At 42.5% G+C, this 19374-nt stretch overlaps 1 protein-coding gene across 4 annotated transcripts in view; it reads right to left on the bottom strand.

The window, feature by feature from the left end:
- LOC143319279 (uncharacterized) overlaps nucleotides 1-19002 on the bottom strand; it is an 81180-nt gene extending 62178 nt beyond the window's left edge. For 3 of the 4 annotated variants that reach the window (XM_076728093.1, XM_076728097.1, XM_076728095.1), the window contains exon 1: nucleotides 18789-18973. The gene's annotated coding sequence lies outside the window, so the exon portion shown is untranslated. Of the gene's footprint in view, nucleotides 1-18788 lie in introns of all 4 variants that reach the window. The other variant, XM_076728098.1, reaches the window with a different exon arrangement.
- Nucleotides 19003-19374: the final 372 nt, after the last annotated feature.

The following is a 19374-nucleotide window of genomic DNA, read 5'->3' as shown; positions in this document are numbered from 1 at the left end:
TCGAACGGGAAACCGGCAGATCCTTCACCTTGGAAAGAGTTCACTGGACCCTGGCGCCACCGACACCAAACCAAAACAGAGCAGTCCTCATTCGCTTTCTGCAATTCCAAGATCGGGAATTCACTAAACAGCTGGACATCACACACAAGGGAAACAAACTTTTCTTTGCCCAGGATCTCTCGGCTGAGACCATGTGTCAGTGGTACGAGTTCAACGCAGCCAGAAGAATGTTCGTGAAAAAGGGAACTTTCCAAGGATTTCAATATAATCTGTGTAAGATAAGAGTCCTCCACGACGGGAAGATTCACCTGTTTTCATCACCAATGGAGGCGGAGGATTTCCATCACGGGCTTGGGTGAGAAGACACAGCTCACACTGATGGCTCAACAATATTTGAAGGTACAATAAGTTGTGTGGCAACCAGACTGACTGTCTTTTATTAGAACTATCGACCACCTTACCTCTCTTCAGTCTTGAAGGAAGACTATGTTTGAGTCATTGCAATCGCATTTTTCTTGAGTCTTAAAGGGACACTTTGTGTTTAAGGAATCACCTCAATCACATTTTTCTTTAATCTTAAAGGGACTGTTTGTGTTGAGGGAGTCACATCAGTTGTGTTTTTCTTTAGCCTTTAAAGGGACACTTGTGTTAAGGAAGTCACTTCAATGGCATTTTTACTCGTTTTATATTGAGGTGAAATAACTTAGAGGGTGGTCTGATTGTATTTTCGAACAGGGTCAGTATATAAGGTATAAACATTATACAAGGTGCTCGGTTGATGGGCACCACCCACTGCCGTTGAAGTTAGGTCTACATAGTTCAGCTGCTCATACGTAAGCAGGATCAGCACAAGCCCTACCAGTTCATTGTTTTGAGTAAGGGAGTGGAGATTTAATTGCTTAAATTTGTATGTGTGAAGGTTTATCTCTGTTTTTATCTGTTATTTATGTTAGTTGTGAGTTCAGCAAAGTTAAAGTACCTCTTGTGCCGTACCCTTGTATGTTTGATAAGTGTTACGGCCCTGGCCGTATTGTGCTATGTGTTTGTTCCTGTGTGGTCCTGTGGCGTCCTTTTGTCCGGTTCATGTTTTTGTGTGTGAGTGTGTGCTCTTCTTTTTTTAGCAGCTGTGCTCGTCCTGCCCTCCTCCGTACACCAAGTGGTGTCACTCTCCTATTGGTCCCTGCTGCAGCATCCAGCGTCTCTTAAGCCGGGGGACTCGGCTTGACAGCAGTGGCTCGTATGTTTATGGCGTTTTGGACTCAAGAACTTTGTCCCCAGATCTCCGTTGTATATTGTGGTTAGTTTCTGGTAGTGTGGTTTTTGGTGGTGGGTTTTGGATCTTCTTCAGGTTTTGGTTTGTAGTTTGTTACACTGTATATATTTCGCACTATTTTGTTTTGTTTTGGCTGTGGCCCTTTTTACCTGTACATCAGGTCTCTTTTTGTTAATAACAATAATTGGTTGTTTACCATTGTACCTGGGTTTGGTCGTAGAGTATTTGTTGATTTGGAGACAAAGTTTGTTTTTTTGTCACTTTTATGTTGCGTCTTGGCTCCCCTAGACTGGGGCGTAACATAAAGTGGGGGCTCGTCCGTTCTTTTTCTACTTTTGTAAGTTTTTGGTAAGTTTGGTTGGCAGCTTTTCCTAATTGAACAGATAGTATGGCTTTCGATATTGATGATTTTGTACAGAATCCTGCGGTGCACAAAAGCAGACTTGTTTTCGGTCGCAAATTTATTCCAAATTAATGTGCCTTTAAATGCCCGTAAGATTGACATTAAACAGTGCTTAATAGCGAAGTTGGTGGAGAAAGGCATTGTGAAGTCTGCGCGTGAGGCGGTCAGTGCGTCTGACGTGTCAGATGAGGAAGTGGGAGCGGAGGCTGCCACGGCCACAGACACTGTCAGCGGCCAGGTGAAGGTTGGAGCGGAGGCTCCTTCATTCAGTCTGGGAAGCACAGATCCAATCGCTCTGATCCAGGCTGGTGTGGATACAGAGGATCTGAAGCTGGCCCTCCGCCTAAGAGAGGTGGAGCTCGAGACAAAAACCCGCAAAGTTGAGCTTATGCATCTCCGCATAAGGACCCTAGAGCTTGATCCGGCAAACCGAAAAGCACCAACCACTGTGAGTATGCCTCTCCCCTCCACTCCTGAACAGTTTGATGTTAGCAGGCACATTGCCCTAGTACCTCAATTTAGAGAGAGCGAAGTGGATTCATACTTCAATGCTTTTGAGCGCATTGCAGCTACTTTGAAGTGGCCCAAAGATGTTTGGAGCCTCTTGCTACAATGTAAGTTGGTGGGAAAAGCCCAGGAAGTCTGTGCAACATTATCAATTACTGAAAGTTTAGATTATGATGTGGTGAAAGCCACAGTGTTAAGAGCTTATGAGCTCGTCCCTGAGGCCTATCGGCAGAAGTTTCGGTCATGTGAGAAGTCTACAAACCAAACTTATGTTGAGTTTGCATGAGAGAAGTCTCTTCTTTTTGATAAGTGGTGCACCGCCAGTAAAGTGACAGACTTTCCCCAGCTCCGTGAGCTGCTGTTGCTGGAAGAGTTTAAAACATGTCTTCCAGAAAAAATCGTTGTTTATTTGAATGAACAGAAAGTGGATTCATTGTCCAAAGCTGCTGTGTGCGCGGATGAGTTTGCTTTGACGCACCGTGTACCTATTTCACCGGTACAGCGCGAGCGCACTCCGGCTATCGGCACCGGTAAACATATTAAGTCTTCACCAAAAAGCCCACAGCGCTCTACCGCTGCTTCTAACACTCGTGAATGTTTTTACTGCCATGAGACAGGTCACCTGATTGCTAACTGTCCTGCTCTCCAGCGTAAAGACAGTCAGAGTGCCAACAAGCCGAAGAGTGTGGGTTTTGTGCAGCCTGCTCCTGCTCAGCCTCCAGTCGACACTGACGACGGAGATGAGATTGACGAGTTACCGGCCCTTTATTTCTAAGGGTTTTGTCTCTCTGACAGGGAAAGAGGAGGATCAGGTTTGTCAGGTAAGCGGTAAACCAAATCAGGTGATTCCTCCGGCTCCACTGCATCCAATTCCAGTGTTAGGTGAACCCTTTGAACACATAATCCTCGATTGTGTAGGTCCGCTTCCAAAATCCAAATCCGACCATCAGTACCTCCTGACTTTGATGTGCGCCGCCACTCGTTATCCCGAGGCCATTCTGCTGCGCACCCTGAAAACCAAAGCTGTCATCAAGGCTCTCATCAATTTTTTCATCCAATTTCATCCATTCAGACCGATCAAGGCTCAAATTTTCTGTCAAAAATGTTCGCACAGGTCCTGCCGTCGCTGTCCATTCAGCACCAAAAATCCAGCGCGTATCATCCACAGTCTCAGGGCGCACTTGAGCGTTTCCATCAAACATTAAAATCGATGCTTAGGAAATTCTGCTTAGAAACAGGAAAAGAGTGGGATGAAGGTTTGCCATTCCTCATGTTAGCTGCACGAGAAAGTGTGCAGGAATCGACAGGTTTCAGTCCTGCAGAGCTGGTGTTCGGACACACCGTGCGTGGTCCTCTGCGCGTGCTGAGAGAAAAGTACCTGTCAGAAACAGCTAGCTCCAGCCAAAGTGTTCTCGATTATGTGAGCTCTTTCAGAGAACGTCTGCACAAAGCCTGCGAGACCGCGCGCAGCGCTCTTTCAGTGTCCCAGGAAAAAATGAAACGCAAGTTCGATAAAAAAGCTGTGCAGAGAAGATTTGAAGTTGGTGACAAAGTGCTGTCCCTACTTCCAATCCCTGGTTCCACCCTCCAGGCGAAATTCTGTGGCCCATATGACATCCAAAAAAAGTTGAGTGAGACTGATTATGTCATATGCACCCCTGACCGTCGGAGAAAATCCCGTGTGTGCCACATTAATTTGCTGAAGCCATATTTCATTCGTTCCCCAGTTTCTCCCTCCGTTCCTCCAGCTGTAGTGTGCAAACTTCCCTGCTCTGCCGAGTTTGGGGTGTCACCGTCACAACACCGAACGTCACCGGAAAGACCCGAGTAGTCCCGAAGGACGACCGACAAGTTACGTGTAGCGTGCTGCGCACGTCTTATTCAGGAGAGACAGCGCTAAACAACCGGGTTGTGGCCATCCATGTCGTTATTTGCTGTTGTGCGTGAGTACAAAGTATGTTTGCATTTGTTGTTATTATATGTTGTAACGCGCCACCATACCTGATGCATGTTCTTGCTCACGGACTTTTTTCTAAGTGACGTATGTTGCTACGGGCCGGTAATGCGTCCGTCTTTATCCATGTGTGTGTTTTAACCGTGTGGGTCTGTTGTGGTTGAGTGTTTCATGCATGGATGATTGCAATATCTGACGATATGTATGTTACGTTGTGTGTAATGACGCAGCCTGAAGCGCCCCCCGTGCGGCCATTAAGAAGTATTAATAGACCAAAGTTCTTGTTTTACTGCGTTCTTTGTGTGCTACCATTCGTGTGTTTATCTTACAAACATGTTAAAAGCTGTATTGTGTATTTGTTCCATACTTCAGGAAACCACAACCTAAAGCAATACAAGCATCCTGCACCTTGTTCATGTGTGGAGCAAATAAAGAAGAAGAGCAAAACTCTCTGGACTAGCTGCAGTTTTTCTGACCGAAAACTAAGGCCAGACTGTGTACGCCAGCATCCAACATACATTTCACATGTAGTGTCCACGGTTGCGCAGGTGCCTCCGTCCCAATACAGCCCCGAGAGCAACGGTTTACATCTTAGCCACGGAGACTCGTGCATTCGTCTCCAAAACTCAGACTACCTGAAAAATTTGTGACATCACTTAAAACATTTAGACTTGCCTGCTCGAAAAGATATCTGTCAATTAATCGAAAGTCACCTGACGTTGTTTTCTGATACTCCGTCTCGTACCACCGCCATCTCGCATGACATTGATGTGGGGGATACGCCTCCTATCAAACAGCACGCTTACCGCGTTAACCCCACAAAACGTGCACTTCTAAAACAAGAAGTCAACTATCTGTTGGAAAACGGATTAGCTGTCCCAAGTTCCAGTGCATGGAGTTCTCCTTGCCTTTTGGTTCCCAAAGTTGACAAAACTCCTCGCTTCTGTACCGACTTTAGAAAAGTCAATAATGTGACGAAGGCTGACTCATATCCTCTGCCCCGAATGGAGGATTGTGTGGACAAAGTTGGTGCAGCTAAATTCGTCACAAAGCTCGACCTGTTAAAGGGTTATTGGCAAGTCCCTTTGACTCCCCGTGCCTCAGAGATCTCTGCCTTCGTGACTCCAGACAGTTTCTTACAATACACGGTTATGCCCTTTGGTCTCAGGAATGCGCCGGCCACTTTCCAGCGCCTGATGCACAAAGTCTTAGGTGGTGTTAAGAGCTGTGAGGTCTACCTAGATGACATCGTGGCATATTCTGACACGTGGTCTGAGCACATCAAAACGCTGAGTGCAATCTTTGGTAGGTTGAAGCAGGCTTCCCTAACCTTAAACCTGGCCAAATGTGAGTTTGGTCGCGCCACTGTGACCTACTTAGGTAAGCAGGTAGGTCAGGGTCAGGTGTGGGCCCTTGCTGATAAAGTCCAGGCCATCCTCGACTTCCCTGTGCCTCAGACGCGGCGTGAGCTTCGCCGTTTTTTAGGGATGGCTGGCTATTATCGCGGGTTCTGTAGGAATTTCTCTGATGTTGTGGCTCCACTCACTAGTTTAACCAGTACCTCCCGCCCATTCGAATGGTCCTCTGGCTGCACAAAAGCCTTCCAGGCAGCCAAAGCCCTCCTCTGTAGCACACCTGTTCTAGCTGCTCCTAACTTTGAGCGCCCTTTAAAGATGGAGGTGGACGCGAGCGCCAGCGGTGCAGGTGCGGTGCTGCTGCAGGAAGACGACCGCGGTATTGACCACCCTATTTGCTACTTCTCAAAGAAGTTCAATAGGCATCAGGTACAGTATAGTACCATTGAAAAGGAAGCCCCTTCGTTGCTATTAGCTTTGCAGCACTTTGAAGTCTATGTAGGCTCCAGTCCTGTGCCTCTGATGGTCTACACTGACCACAATCCCCTCGTGTTTCTGGCCCGGATGAGAAACGGAAACCAGAGACTCATGAGGTGGTCCCTGCTGCTCCAGGATTTTAACCTGGAAATTAAACATAAAAAAGGCACAGAAAACGTGTTAGCTGATGCTCTGTCTCGTGTCTCTTCCTGAGGTATCAGACATAGTAGGGGAATGTCTGATATTTAGGAAGGGGGGTGTTACGGCCCTGGCCGTATTGTGCTATGTGTTTCTTCCTGTGTGGTCCTGTGGTGTCCTTTTGTCCGGTTCATGTTTTTGTGTGTGAGTGTGTGCTCTTCTTTTTTTTAGCAGCTGTGCTCGTCCTGCCCTCCTCCGTACACCAAGTGGTGTCACTCTCCTATTGGTCCCTGCTGCAGCATCCAGCGTCTCTTAAGCCGGGGGACTCGGCTTGACAGCAGTGGCTCGTATGTTTATGGCGTTTTGGACTCAAGAACTTTGTCCCCAGATCTCCGTTGTATATTGTGGTAGAGTTAGTTTCTGGTAGTGTGGTTTTTGGTGGTGGGTTTTGGATCTTCTTCAGGTTTTGGTTTGTAGTTTGTTACACTGTATATATTTCGCACTATTTTGTTTTGTTTTGGCTGTGGCCCTTTTTACCTGTACATCAGGTCTCTTTTTGTTAATAACAATAATTGGTTGTTTACCATTGTACCTGGGTTTGGTCATAGAGTATTTGTTGATTTGGAGACAAAGTTTGTTTTTTTGTCACTCTTTTATGTTGGCTCCCCTAGACTGGGGCGTAACAATAAGAAACTATAAATGGAACAAAAAAACACCCCAAATAGTTGTGATATAAAAGTCACAAGCTGGAATGTTAGGGAGCTACAGAAGTTAACCAAATTAAGGCAGGTAATAAGCAGGATTAAGCAACTTAAGTCAAAAATAATTTTCACTCATTTTACAGCCTCAGATATAAAGTTAGTTCAGAATAGATGGCCTGGTCAAGTTATGTATGCAACATACAACAACTATGCTGGAGGTGTACTCATCCTCATCCACAGAACAATATCATTCCAAGTTGTTAAAACAATCCAAGATCCAGCTGGAAGATATGTTATCACCCAGGGTAACCTCCTTTTTTTATACATTAAATCTGGTCAATACGGCCCAAATGAGGATAAACCTAAATTTTTTGAAGATCTCTTCCTCACTTTATCCACTTTAAGAGGCTTTTATATTATTGGAGGAGACTTTAATTGCACTTTAAATCCGGCAAAAGATCGCTCTACTGGTCATGATACTTCTAAAGCAAAAATAAGCAAACAGCTACAACAATACATTGTAGATATAAATCTGGTAGAAGTATGGAGGGAACATAACCCTGACAGAGTAGAGTTTGCCTGTCATTCAAGTATATGAAAATCTCGCTCTCGTATTGATTATTTTCTTGTTTCAAGGGAACTTTTATCAAAGATACAAAAGTTGCTGGTATGATGGCATTGTAATAAGTGACCATGCTGCTATTTCATTAAATATGCAAATAGAGAGATTCATTCATAACCCTCCCAATTGGAGATTACAGGTGAGATGGTTACAGAAACCAGATTTCATTCAGTTTGTGGAACTAAAATTGATCATTATTTTCAGTTAAATACAGATCAAACTAGTGCCAGTAGAAGGTGGGAGGCTTTCAAGGCCTATATCAGAGGAGAAATTATTAGTTATACAACCTCGACAGGAAAAAAAAGACAAAATAGAAAGGACAATAATGTGACGAAGGCTGACTCATGATCCCATATCTAGTCCATAATGACCAGAATGGTTTTGTGCAGAAGCGCCAAGACTTTCATAATATTAGAGGAGTTCTTAATATAATTCATGAAAAATTTGATGCCAGAGATACAGCAATATTATCGCTGGATGCCGGGCAGGCCTTCGATAGAATAGAGTGACTGTATCTATTTAATGTCTTACGAAGATTTGGATTTGGAAAAAGTTTTCTTAAATGGATTCAGATCTTATATACAAACCCAACAGTTAGTGTCTTAACGAATAATATAGTCTCAAGACTTTTCCTTTAGGACGATCTACCTGCTAGGCATATCTCTTATCACTGATGTTATTCATATTAGCCATAGAGCCCCTGGCCATGACGATAAGAACACAGACGGGCCTGTCGGGCATTCAGCTTGGAGAAAGGGAGCACCAAATATCTCTATATGCTGATGCCGTGATTCTTTTTTGTAATGAACCTGGCTGTCAGTATCCCAACAAACTATGACCCACTAGTGGATGAGGTGAGGGAGACATTAGACCCGTGAATGACTATGCGTATATCAATGATTGGCCGAATAAACATGATCAAAATGAATATATTACCAAAATTTGTATATTTTTTTCCAATCGCTCCCACTACCACTACCAAAATAGTTTTTTAATAGACTTAACAGTACATTCAGGAAATTTATTTGGAACATTAAGAAATCTAGACTGAGACTTAGGCTACTATACCTGCCCTACAAAAGGGGAGGTTTACAACTTGCAAATATGAAATGGTATCATTGGTCCGCTCAGTTGGGCTCTGCAATGTTTTATTTCTTAACTGAGTCTTTTCCTGCTTGGGTGAACATTGAGCAAATGTCAATACCAAACCTTCCAATAAAACTATATTTATACTCTGCAGACCCCAAAACTTTGAGGAGAACAGTAGAAAACCCTTTTCTCAAAAATACTATTGACATTTGGTATAAAGCACATTGGCATGTTGGAGATACTCCTCCCATTTCTCACTTCTCCCCCATATCGGGTAATGCCTTTTTTAAGGCAGGAAGGGCAGATGGCGGTTTCAGAATCTGGGCAAGAAAAGGTGTGCAAAAAAATAGAGGAACTATATGTGGATGGTAATGTTCTTACATTTGATCAGCTGTACACTGTATTCCTAAAAAACAATTTTTAAATATCTACAATTGAAACATTTCATCTTATCAAAATATTAGCAGATAACATCTGAAACACTGCTATCACATCTTGAAAATCTCATAGCTCTCAAACAAAATGGCAGGAGACAGATTTCTTTATTTTACGCAGCCCTATTATAACATGATAACAAGTCTATCACTGACAGATTAGAGGGATGGAGACAAGATATTCAAGAGAGCATAGAAAAGACTGAATGGGAACAGGCATGCTTAAGAGCTCAAAAACAATCAATTAATATGAGAATGAAGCCATTACAAATCAAGTGGTTGATGATGCATTACTCCAGTCAAACTCAACCAATGGTCCCCTAGCATCCCTAACACTTGTATCAAATGTAAGAGGAAAGAGGCACTCTGTTTCACTGTGTATGGGACTGTCCCAAATTAAAACAATACTGTAAAACAATTCTTCAAACCATATCTGACATTGTTAATGTGCAAGTCCCTTACCAAGCAAAAGTGTGTATATTAGGTACAGTCATGGACAAAAGTATTGGCACCCCTCTGGAAGTGTTGGTTTTCTAGCAAAAGTGACACACTTTGGGAGGTTTTTTGATAAAAATAACCAAACAAGGATCTTTTCAATAACTTAACACAACTGAAACAACAATTGGTTTCACCAAATTCAATGCAAAATACCACCAAAATGCTGCTGGAAATGAAAACTGCATGGTCAAAAGTATTGGCACCCCTTCACAACAAGTGTCTGTTCTACTGATAAAAGCACATTTCTTATTGTTAGAATCTTGTGTTAGGTTATGGGTAGTCAGACTTCAGCTCTGGTAGCATTCCTGACAAATATCAGTCCATTTACAATAGGCTCCAGTTGACTAACGTTACAGTTCAATTGATTTCTATGGCGCATGATGTTTTCTCCTCAGATTTCCAAATATTTCAATAAATCAATCTTCTCCCTTGTCTTTTACTGATTTACAGTGCCAGAGGAAGCAAAATAGCCCTGGAGCATCAGCTGACGATAGCCATGCTTCACTTTAAGCATGGTGCACCTTTCAGGGTATTCTTCATTCTTCATCCTCTAGACATAACCACTGGTCAGGAGGCCCAAAAAGTTCTAGTTTTGTTTTGTTGCTCTATAGAATTAACTGCCAAACCTATTGTCACTCATTTATATGGCTGTGGTTCAGTATTCTGTTCTGTTCATCCCTATGGAACAGCAGTTTGTATGGACGAGGAAAAATGAAGCATACACTGAAAAGTGCGCCCTGTCTAAACTGAAGCATGGCAATAACTAGGTGATACTGTAGGGCTATTTTGCTTCCTCTGCCACTGAAAATCAGCTGCATTTAAAGGGGAAGGTAGATTCATTCAAATATTTGGAAATCCTTGGAGAAAATATCATGCCTTCCATAGAATTAGTATTTTGAGAGTATAGTATTTAGTGTGACTTTGAAATTAGTCTGTTGCTGAGTGTGTTTATATTTAGTTATGTCTAATAGTCTGTTTGTGATGTGTTTGTTTTACTTTTTGTCAAATATGTTCAGTATATTATGTCTTTCCATTTTTTTGTTTTGTCATTGTTTGTGCAATGTTCAGTGTCTGTTTGATAGTTAAATATGTAAAATCAATTAAAAAATGTAAAAAAAAAAAAAATAGGAAGAAACAAGCCTTCAGGTCAGGGGACAAAAAAGAACTGAGGAGTGTTCAGCATGAGCTGTAGGAGAAGCTGTGGCAGAGCAGAGATGCCTACAGGAGGAAGCTGGAGGCCAAACTCCAGCAGAACAGACTGAACTTGGACTCACTGGACTCAACTACCACAACCCCTACCATCCCCCACAGCACCCCCTCCACTAGCACCATCCTCCACCTGACTTCGTGCCAGGTAAGAAGACAGCTGAAGATGCTGTACCTGGGCAAGGCTTCTGGCCCTGATGGCATTAGTTACAGAGTCCTGGGGACTTGTGCCAGCCAGCTGCCCATAATCCAGGGACACCTCTTCAACCTGAACCTGAGCCTGCAGAGAGTTCCGGTGCTGTAGAAGAGGTCTTGCGTGGTTCCTGTTCCGAAGAAGAAGTCTCCATCTGGCCTTAACGACTACTGACCCGTTTGCCTTACGTCACTCGGAACAAAAGTGCTGGAGAAGCTGGTCCTGGCCCACCTATGACCACAGGTGAAATCATCACTGGACCCTCTACAGTTCCCCTACCAACCTCATCTGGGTATGGACAATGCCATCATACACCTGCTGCAGTGTGCTACTGCCCACCTGGATTGTAGCAGCAGCACAGTGAGGATCACTTTCTTTGATTTCTCCAGTGCATTTAATACCAGCCGCTGCTCCTGGGTGAGAAGCTGCGAGTGATGGGAGTTGACATGCCCACAATCTCCTGGATTACTGACTACCTGACAGACAGACAACAGTTTGTTCAACTGGGCAGTATTCTGTCTGAGACCGTGAAAAGTAGTACAGGGGAGCCACAAGGGACTGTTTTGTCTCCTTTTCTCTTCACCTCATACAACTCAGACTTCCAGTACAACTCCTCATTGTGCCACCTACAGAAGTTTTCAGATGACTTAGTAGGGGTGGGGTGTGTAAGAGATGGACGAGAGGAGGAATACAGAGCAGTGGTAGATGATTTTGTGGAATGATCTGGTCGAAATCACCTGCTGCTTAACGTGGCCAAGACCAAGGAGAGGTTCACTTGATTTCAGATGGAACAGGACAACCACACAACCACTGTGTATTCTGGGGGAGAATGTCACAGTGGTGGAGGATTACAAATACCTTGGAGTGCACCTCGACAACAGACTGAACTGGGAAATCAACATCAACACTGTCTACAAGAAGGGGATGAGCAGACTCTATTTTCTGAGGAGGCTCAGACCATTCAATGTGAACAACAAGATGTTGGGTATCTTCTACGAGAACATCCTCTTCACCACCTCATGGAAAGACAGCGGAGCTCCTTCATTAGCTATATAGTTTATAGCTCTGGCTCTCTCTCTTTAAGAACTGCTGTTATTCTATGTTTATATACTTAGTTATATTTTTTAACAATTGCCGTTATTCTTGTTTATATATTTAGTTATATTTTTAAATTGCTGTTGTAGCAACTATAAAAACCTCTCAATTAGCCGCTGAGAGGCTGCTGAATGGAGATCTTTCTGACACACTGTGTCCAGGCAAGACAAGAATCTGTCCACGTTTTAAGATGTTTATTTCAACGTTATTCTGAATAGATGTTATTACTAACCTGAACAATGATGCGGTCAACAGAAAATAATGTCCCCAACCCAACCTCTCCATTCCAAAACAAAAAAAATAAACAAAAAAAAAACTAGCAACCAGGTGCAGGTGATATTAACTATGTCCACTCCTGGTGATACACCCACCCACAAAAACAAACACACAGACACACACCCACTGGTGATAGAGTGAGGCGTGCACCCAAATACATCCCTTGTGCCTACAATTGCTATTGTTCTGTTTACATACTTAGTTATTAGGGTTGGGCGGTAATCCAGCAATACGGTATCCCTCGGTCTCTAAAAATAGCAATGGTATCAGTTTCATTACCGTCATTAAAAAAAAAAAATGCTGCGCATACAGGTCTATAGGGGCCTAACATAATTGTAGCATCGGCATAACAAAAATGAAGCCCACTCCATTCATGTATCTGGTTGAATTTTTACTCGAAATAAAAGGTGACCGTGCAAAAGTACATGCTAAAAAAATGAACCTGAGCAGTTTTAAAGATGTTTGAACACAGGTATGTCCAGGCGCTAATTTGGGTGCATATGGGTACTGTTATTTCATCCAAGCATATGGAGAAACTCCTCTGTTTAAAACACTTTTTCAGCCTTTTTTCTGCTTGCTATTGTTCGTATCTCTCATAAAAAGGACAAAATGCAAATAAAACAGTAAAATAACATCTCGGGCTGCTTAGCAGAGTCCTCTGTCTGTGCTCTGCTCATTCATGTATAAATGAGACGGGGCGGTGAAACTAACTGCACAGTTACACCGGTCAATGTCTCAGCAACCCATTGGTCTATTTTGATGATCGACACTTCAATCGACCACTCAGAGTCAAGAGAGTCGAGGGGCAGCACCCAAATTCACCATAGAAACACCAATGACGATCCAGAAGGAAGTAACCCCAGAGATGGGTTATCGCATGAAGAGTGCTCCCTCCACTCTAGAAACCCCCTCCTCTTTATGTAAACAACCAGGACCTTTGTGATTGGTGTCAAACTAACACAGAGTCATAGGACGAGACATTAGCAGCATTTTTTCGAGCTGGAATATAACTTTTGACCACAAAACAGCAAAGGTAAGACATACTTTATGATTTAGCAAAGTTTTTTTCTGCTACTCTTTGGCTGCTGGGCTCGCCGAGTTTCCGTCGCACAGTGAGGAGGCAGACATCTTCGTGATCAGCAGACTCTGCATTTCATGATACCAGGCTAGTGTGGTTTGTGTGAAGTCCTGAAATCAGCAGATGCAGTAACTTTGATGTGCTCTATTTTCATGTTGTCATTACATGTGCATAGAATTTCTTGGGGCATGAATTATGTTTCGTTTGGGTGGCAATGCTTGGTAGAGGCTTTTAGCTGAGTTTCTCCCCGTCATTCTGGTATGCTACAAGTTAGGATTGGTGGTTCCTAGTGTGAGCATTGACCGTCTGAACTGCGCGCATGTCACGCTGCCCTGTAAAGTGATTTTTAATTAGTTACGGTAATACCGTACACCCTGGGAAAATGTGGGGAAGGTTTGATGGTATCAAAATTTGGATACCGCCCAACTCTATTATTTATATTTATATTTATAAGAGTTATACTTTATATACTAAATTATATTTTAAGAATCTCTGTTGTTCTATGTCAATATACTTAGTTTTATTCTCATCCTTATTCTTCTTTATTGTATATATTTTATGTTTATGTGTATGTTTAACCTGCTGCAAAAAAAAATGGATTTCCCAAATTGGGATCAATAAAGTCTAAGTCTAAGGAAAGGTGATCCTGAGTGCCATGATGAATAATTAAATATTTTCTATTTTACAAGTATAGTGTGAGCACTCAGGTCATGATTTGATGATCAAGCTGTACAGTGTGAGCACATAAATCGTGCAGTTTGGCTTTACATCACGGGTGATTTACTTGTACAGTAAGACTTGTGATTAAACAACAGCATTTCTAAAATTGTATGGTGTATGCCCAGTAGGTAGGCCCCAATCACAGTTTTTTGTCACCAGTACTGGATGCTGAATATCTACGTGCTATATCGGCCAAAACCAATCGTTCTGTTCTTTTGTTAAAGCAGCTGGTATAGCAGTATAGCTCAGCTTGACTTTGTAGTGTACAGGGATTTCCATCAGGTGGCAGCAGAACCTTGACTATAAATTAGTGTTGTCTCGTTTGCGAACGTTTCGTTCAAAAGAACGAATCTTTTAAGTGAACGTACTGAACTGCATCACTTCCTCAAGTGATTCGTTCGTTTCTCAGTTCACTTGAACTGTCAGCTGCGCCGCCTGCCTGCAGCGCCGCCTGCTGACGAACGAACTGTCAGCAGTTCAACTGAACTGAGAAACGAACGAATCACTTGACGAACGAACTGTCAGCAGGCGGTGCTGCTGACAGTTCAACTGAACTGAGAGACGAACGAATCACTTGACGAACGAACTGTCAGCAGGCGGCGCTGCTGACAGTTCAACTGAACTGAGAGACGAACGAATCACTTGACGAACGAACTGTCAGCAGGCGGTGCTGCTGACAGTTCAACTGAACTGAGAAACGAACGAATCGCTTGAGGGAGGGACCGCGCGCGCCGACTGCGCCGCGTCACCGACACATGAATCCATGGCAAGCTGTTCCTGCCAGAAATACGCCACATTCAGTCACGTTTCAACTTCATTACGGCGTAAAAAAACGCTGTTTTTTCAGATTTTACGCCGTTTTTTACACCGTAATGCGCAAAAAGAACGCTGTTTTTTACGCCGTAATGAAGTTGAAACGCGACCGAATGTGGCGTATTTCTGGCAGGAACGGCTTGCCATATGAATCACTCAGTGAACTACACTCTCCTGAATCATTTTCCTCTGAGGGATACACTTTCATGGCGACCGTTGTTCCCCGTTGTTTTAACAGATTTAGTTTCCAGATAAACAAACTTAAAACGTTATGCTGGCAGTAATGAGGAGCGACGGAGGGAGATGGGGCTGTGTTGTGTTCAAGTGTACCTCGGAGAAAACTAACTTTTTTTTAAACTCTGCTAAATTTGCCACCGCAACAACAGTACAGTAGGACACAGCATGTAACAAATAGTGTATAAAACCCGCAGTTTGAGAAAACGCGTGACTGTCTGATCATCTCATTGCGACAATTTGCGAGGGAACGGTGCATATTCAGTGTGAATCCTTCACTGAATGTACTGTGGGGTATACGTTCAGTGAACGGATCACTCACTGAGCCCAATTTGCCGAGTAGACCAGTTAAATAGCATACCATAAAACATCATGATTTATAATATAGTTATATATAGTTTTATATTTACAAATGTGTTTGTCAAAGCAACACAGTCACAACACTCTCGTCTCCCGGTCCTGGAAGTTGTGAACTGAACTGAAACTTGAACCGTTCAGCCGTATATCAGTTCAGGAGTCGCAGGCTCCTCCTGCCAAGCACTGAATGATTCGGTGATTCAGTGAACGAATCTTTTGAACGAATCTTTCTAGTGAACTGATTCTAGTGATTCAGTACATCTAAAAGAACTGGCGTGCCCATCACTACTATAAATGCTGTGTGACTGCACAGTGTGAGGGCAAGAACCACAAAAAGTAACGGTTCAGAGGTGTAGTGCTATTTCTTTAAGCACCTGAGTGCACATGCACGGTGAAATTGTAGTTTCTTTTGAAAGTTATGTAACCACTGTTCCTACAGTGTCAAGTTCACATTAGTCAACTACAACTGGCCTCACAATCAAACGTTGTACTGACCTTATGAAGAATCGTGTTGAGAATATTACGTTGCAGTTAGCCAAACATTTGGCTTAGTAGTAATAGACAATATCATGGGTGTAATTAGCATGGCACTAAGCAATACCAGGGACCGAAGTAGTTTGTGTTGTGAATAATTTCATGTGCTTACTTGTGTCCAGCAAATGAAGCCATATGTTTAACATCCATTCTGAGGAATGGCTTCAAGTTTTCCACATCTTATGTTGCAGACTCCTCTTAAACTTGACATTATTTTTTTCCCCCCATCAATCCACACACAATTGTCCACAACGACAAATCAAAAGTGTTTTGTTAATTTGTTAAAAACAAAAAACTGAAATATCTTATTTACATAATAGCCCTGTCTAAAATTCATTTCGAGCTGAGTTTACAAATAGCTTTTAAACTTATTTTAAAATGTTCAAATATGGTTAAAAATGTAAGTTAAAACCATGTAAATGTGTGTTAAAAGCCTGTAGATGTGTTAAAAATGTTTAAATATATAAAAAAATGTTTGATCATAGTTTTTTTGATATGTACATGAGCCAGCATGCATTATCAGCCAAACCACCTAAATGTTTAGCGGTCAATCTTCGTTTTCTTCACTCTCATTGGAAGGCCCTACACTAGCAGCCAATCTAACTACATTCCCAGAAAAGGGGTGGGGCTTTTCGTGAGCTGTTGGTGCTCCAGCGGAGGGAGGCAAAAGCAAGTTATCGCCATGGAGTGGACAGGAATACTGCATGACTGCATCACTGTCCATAACTTGTGACTGACGACCAGTTATCCTTCGGATTTGGACTTTAACAGTCCCTGCGCCCAGTTTTCCTTTCATCTAACCCCTTGAATATCACCAGGATTCATGAGTACTGATAAAATTGCAAGTGCATTTGGCAGTGGTGGTTCCATAGTTTTTCCATTTGAGAATGATGCAGACTGCCATGTTCTTGGGCACTTTCGATGCTGAAGAAATTTTCCTGCATCCTCCTCCAGACCTATGCATAGACAATCCTGTCTCACATGGCCGTGGACAATTCTTCCGACCTCATGGCTTGCTTTTTACTACTTTACTATCACTTTACATACACCACCAACTGTGAAACCCTATATAGATAGGCGTGTGCCCTTCCTAATTATGTTGAATGAATTCAATTAGGCAAATGTCAATTTCATCCCAAACTTGGAGTCATTCTTATGTCTTTCTTTAAAGTTTTTATACATAATCTCCAAACTACCACTCTAACCTGTGAAGACACGCATTACAGCAGTATCCAATCATCAGCAAGAAATAATTAAAGAGTCTCTCTAGGTGATCAAAGAACTGCTATGGCAGAGTGTACTGCAAGATTGTGATGGGCATTGACAGATCACATCAACACAGAGGTATATCACCATGCTAAATACTCTAAAGATAGTACCTACTTTGTCATTTGCTTTCACCAAACAGAAATGTCCTTTGCCCAACTTACAGGGTATAAAACTGAGAAAGGGCACAGAGTGACTTTTGAAGTAATGACATAATGGATTGAGTTATTGTTATCGATCAATAACCACACCAAAGACAGGCCCCTGTTATCGTTTTTTTTTTTTTTTCTTACTATTCAGTAAACTAAATTACTATTCAGGGCTTGGAGTATCCCTTATGACTGGCTGCAATAAAGCAAGAGAGGTACATCCACATAAAGATACACAAAGCACTCTACCATATCAAGGAGAAGCACTGAGTCTGTATTCAATCCTAGGCTGCCCTGCAGGATGGTGAGGACAACCTGTTATGTAACACTCAGAGTGCTGCTGCAGCAGAAATGTCCATTATACACCAGCACACTTTACTGCATGGACACTCGCAATGGACACACAATACCACCAGCAGTACCATGGACATTACTGTACAATGCCATTCACAGATGGCAGCAGACGGCCATCGATGTTTGTGCTTGGTCTGAGCAGCCACACAGAAACACTCATAAACAGTGCACAACCCGTGATGCTGTTGCACTTGTTAAATTTCCACAAATATAGTACGCCTGTCAAAGAGCCATCATAAACAGTATACCTGCACACACAACTGTAGCCTACACGTATGCACACACAGATATGCTCACCCAATGGACACAACAAACAATTTGCAATCCCTGAAAGATCTGCTTGACATTACAGAGGGAGTGTGACTTTGCTGCCTCAGATTAAACCCCCACAATCTTGCTAAAATGTTGAAGAAGAAAGTATTAACTTTCAAAGCTTGTTATTTGAAAAAGAAAAAGAAAAAAATGTGCCAGATTCGTACAAACGTAGGAGTCACCTTTCCTCAAAATACGGTACTTTGCTGCAATGGGCAGGAAGTGACGCCAAACTCTGTTCAAAATGTGTTAGATTAATACGGTTTTGACTGCCGAGATAAAATATGATAGAATTTACCGAATTCAAGCTGCTTTACATCATTAAGAGCTTCGTCTTTGTTTCATCATTCAGCCAAGACAACAAAGCACCTCTTATTGCAATGACATCTTGTCACACTACTGCTACAGTGCCACGGAGAGCAATATCAAGCAACATGAATACATTTTAAAGTTGAAAATGTGATACTTCGTATATCATGTGTATGCCGAATTTGCCATTGGAGTCTGTCGACTTCGATAAAGTGTTAAATCGCTTTTAACGAGATACCGTCCTTTCCCGGTAAACGAGCCAACATTACAATGTCACATTCTTTAATAGAGTTCGTCTCTCCCTGCTTTTGGACAAAATGGTATATTTTAAGGTAGTTAACCACTCGTCGTTCATAAACCAGGACAGATAAGGTATCAAACAGTATGAAGTCACTCATGCAGAAAATCCTAAGTAATAATAGTAACTAAAGTGTCGCTTACCTGCTGTCTGCAGCTGTCACCTGGATACACCCCGACCACACCATGAATGCATTTCCATCTAACGCAGACCTATCGCCATTTCTATTTTCCTTTATGGTCGGAGTGCAATGGTCCAACTGTGTCCCTTTTACATGATCAATGAGTGCTGCAGTCTTCGAGTCTGATCAGCTGAGTCACGAGTGAGCCGCCCCCTTACACACACACACACACACACACACACACACCTGTGGATTATCAACACTTAAAGGATCATATTAATCACCACACCTCTAGCCTTGTCATATGTTCCGGGACTATATTGGTCGGCGGTGAAATACCGTTTTGTTAAAATACAAGTTTTCTAAGACACTGCAGTGGTGATATTTTATTTTAATTTATGAAGTGAGTCACTCAGCCCAATGCTTGAGCGTTTTACGTTGCAGTCCATCATTTAGTTTTGCTTTTTTTTCTATTTATTTTTTATGGACGACAAACTTCCACGGTGTACTACGTTTTACTGCAGATGTAATTAATATACAGCACAGATCAACTCACCTTCCTGGCACAAGGATATTTTCATTTCTAACGTTTCCATCTAGTGGCCAAA

Source organism: Chaetodon auriga, chromosome 4, assembly GCF_051107435.1.
Source record: "Chaetodon auriga isolate fChaAug3 chromosome 4, fChaAug3.hap1, whole genome shotgun sequence".
NCBI classification, from domain to species: Eukaryota; Metazoa; Chordata; class Actinopteri; order Chaetodontiformes; family Chaetodontidae; genus Chaetodon; species Chaetodon auriga.
This window is presented reverse-complemented; position numbering and strand designations above follow the sequence as displayed.